Source organism: Chiloscyllium plagiosum, unplaced genomic scaffold, assembly GCF_037043375.1.
Source record: "Chiloscyllium plagiosum isolate Xiang-an unplaced genomic scaffold, Cpla_swu_hap1 HiC_scaffold_3, whole genome shotgun sequence".
Taxonomy (NCBI): domain Eukaryota; kingdom Metazoa; phylum Chordata; class Chondrichthyes; order Orectolobiformes; family Hemiscylliidae; genus Chiloscyllium; species Chiloscyllium plagiosum.
In genome coordinates this window covers 49,378,734-49,382,569 of record NW_028270141.1, presented here as the reverse complement: position 1 = coordinate 49,382,569, position 3,836 = coordinate 49,378,734, and positions in this window count along the sequence as shown.

Genomic DNA, 3,836 nt, shown 5'->3' with positions numbered 1-3,836 from the left:
ACCTTGTCTACCTGCGACTCCACCTTCAAGGAACTATGAAACTACACCGCAATGCATCGTTGTATGGCAACACTCCCCAGGAACCTACCATTAAATGTTTAAGTCCTGCACTGATTTGTTTTTCCAAAATGCTGCACCTCACATTTATCTAAATTAAGCTCCATCTGCCACTCCTCAGCTTATTGGCCCATCTGATCAAGGTCCCATTGTACTCTGAGATTTCCTACTTCGCTGTTCACTACACTGCCAAGTTACTAACTATACCTCCTATGTTCACATCCAAATCATTTACATAAATAAGAAAAAGCTGTGGACTCAGCACTGATCCTTGCAACACAATGCTGGTCACAACCCTCCAGTCCAAAAAACAACCCTCCACCATCACCCGCTGTCTCCTACCTTACAGCCAATTCTGTATCCAAATGGCTAGCTCTCTCTGGATTCCAGGTGATCTATCCTTACTAGCCAGTCTAACATGTGAAATCTTGTTGAACAATTGAATTCAATAAATAACATCTGGAATTAAGAATCTAATTATGGCCATGAAACGATTGTTGATTGTCAGGAAAACCCATCTCGTTCACAAATATATTTCAGGAAAGGAAATTTGCTATCTTACCTGATCTGGCCTAAAGGTCACTCCAGACTCACAACAATATTTTTGCGTCTTAATTTCCCTCTAAAACAAGCCAGCGACTTGATTGCATCAATCACTTCAAAGTATCAATAAAGAGATGATCTGGCATCGACCTCGGCATTGAAGACAACAATGGCAGAAACAATCCTGTCAACATTGTGGACCTAGTGCCAAAATTGGGGAGCTGTATCACCTACTAAGAGAAAGTGAGGACTGCAGATGCTGGAGATCAAAGTCGAAAAGTGTGGCACTGGAAAAGCACAGCAGGTCAGGCAGCATCCAAGAAACAGGAGAATTGATATTTTGGGCATAAGCCCTTCATCATTCTGTATCACCCACTAGTCAAACAACAGCTTAACGTAGTCATACTCGTGGAATCTTACCTTCCAGACAACGTCCCAGACATCACCACCACCATCCTTGGATATGTTCTGTCCCACTGCCAGGTCAGACCCACCAGAGATGACACAACAGTGATATAGAGCTGGGAGACAGTCCTCAACATTGACTCTGGACCCCAAGAAGTCTCATGGAATCTGTTTAAACATGAGCAAGCAAATCATGATGACCATGTGCCATGCTTCCTTGGCTAACAAATCAGCATTCCTGCATGTTGAACAGCTTTTGGAGGGACCACTAATGGTGGCAAGGGTGTATATGTACTGTGGGTGGGGGATTTCAATGTCCATTACCAAGAGTGGCTCGGCAGCAGTACTACTGATCAAGCTAGCTGAGTCCTAAATGACATAACTGCTAGACTGGGCCTGTGGCAGGTAGTGAAACAGCCAACAACAGGAAAAAATATACTTGATCTTATCCTCATCAATCTGCCAGTTGCAGATGCATTAGTCCTTGACAGTAACAGTAAGAGTGACCACCAGATAGTTCAAGTGGCGATGAAGTCCTGTCTTCACATTGAGAATATCCTCTAATGTATTGTGGGAACTACCACCATGCTAAATGGGATAGACTTTGAACAAATCTAGCAACTCAACACTGGGTATCCATGAGGCACTGTGGGCCATTGACAACAGCTAAATCATACAATCTGAAACCCCCATTCAATGACTATCAAACCAGGGGGTCAACCTCTGGAGATTGTAGGAGGGCATGCTAGGAGCAGCAACAGGCATACCTAAAAATGAGGAGTCAATTTGCTGAAGTTACCAAATAAGACCACTTGTATGCTAACCAGCATAAGCAGCAAGTGATAGACAGAATGAAGAATGGGCCCAAAACTGGACATTCTAAGTTGACACACAGACAGAAAACTGTGGTCTGACATAAAATTGGCCACATTAAATTAAACAGCAGCCATGAGTTATCAGTGAAAACAAAAGTCAAGGACGTCACAAAGGTTCAGGGTGCCAATTACAACCAGGCCAAGGATTGTGTATTGAAAAAGTATTGAAAGACTCTTTGGCACCTTGACTTCCAGTCAGTGCCTGAGGGTGTCCAATTTATACCTCCACAGTATGGCAACAGTGAAAGGTTTGGCATGAACCCATTGAATGCTTTGAACCCAGGCCATAACCCCATTGGCCAAAGGCCACTGAACATTCTGGAAGGTCTGGATTGAGGGGGATAAAAACACACACCCAGAAGCCACCACCTCCGCAAACGCTCACAGAAAAGTTCATGGAGGAAGACTGCATGGCAACCCAAGAGAAGACCTGCCTTGACCTGCAAGACCTACTTTTGTGGAAGAGAGCTGGCCTTACATTGGGGAGGAAGAAGATTCCAACAGTCCAACTTAAACACGTGGATCTTTGTGGGTAATGTCCTTCCTCAACTGGATAGAGAAGATAGGGAGTAATTATTGTGGGAATTTGGGAAATGCTCATGTAGTGTTTCAATAAGACACATTTTGTAAATAAAATTGAATTGAACTGCAAACCCTTTGTCCACTTCACTGACCATGGATAAAATTAATCTGGACAGTTGGTAAGATGCCAAGGTATCCTATAGCTGTATGATGTGGGATCTGGCAAATCTCACTGCAAGCTGCAGTGACCATGTCTGCAGCAAGTGTTGGTTGCTGGAGGAACTTTGGCTCAGAATTGCTGAGCTGGAGTTCGAATTACAGACACTGCAGCACATCCAGGAGGGGGAGAGTTACCTGAACACTTTGTTTCAGGAAGCATTCACACTTGGTAGGTTAAGTATCTTAAATTTGATCAGTGGTCAGGAGCAGCAGAATGTAAGTGTAAGTGAGGCAGGTAAAGGGATCCTGTAGGAGAAACTGAGGACTGCAGATGCTGGAGATCAGAGCTGAAAATGTGTTTCTGGAAAAGCGCAGCATCCAAGAAGCAGGAGAATATACGTTTCGGGCATGAGCCCTTCTTCAGGAATGACGAAAGTGTGTCCAGCAGGCTAAGATAAAAGGTAGGGAGGAGGGATTTGGGGGAGGGGCGTTGGAAATGTGATAGGTAGAACGAGGTTAAGGTGAGGGTGATAAGGTGAGGGTGATAGGCCGGAGTGGGGGTGGGGGCGGAGAGGTCAGGAAGAAGATTACAGATTAGGGAGGTGGTGCTGAGTTCAAAGGTTGGGACTGAGACAAGGTGGGGGGAGGGGAAATGAGGAAACTGCAGAAATCTGAGTTCATCCCTTGTGGTTAGAGGGTTCCTAGGCGGAAGATGAGGCGCTCTTCCTCCAGCCGTCGTGTTGCTATGGTTTGGCGATGGAGGAGTCCAAGGACCTGCATGACCGTGGTGGAGTGGGAGGGGGAGTTGAAGTGTTGAGCCACGGGGTGGTTGGGTTGGTTGGTCCGGGTGTCCCAGAGGTGTTCTCTGAAATGTTCCGCAAGTAGGTGGCCTGTCTCCCCAATGTAGAGGAGGCCACATCGGGTGCAGCGGATGCAGTAAATGATGTGTGTGGAGGTGCAGGTGAATTTGTGGCGGATATGGAAGGATCCCTTGGGGCCTTGGAGGGAAGTAAGGGGGGAGGTGTGGGCACAAGTTTTGCATTTCTTGCAGTTGCAAAGGAAGGTGCTGGGAGCGGAGGTTGGGTTGGTGGGGGGTGTGGAGTGTGGATCCTGTAGTCAGGAACAGAGGAGCCTCAGCTTTTGACCTTGGCCAATAGACACTTGTTCCCCGTGTGCATGAGGAACAGGGTCGTGGGGAGGATGAGTCAGCTGACCATGGCACCATGGTGCAGGAGGACATTCAAGGGGTGGGGGGGGGAGCAAAAGGACAAGTGG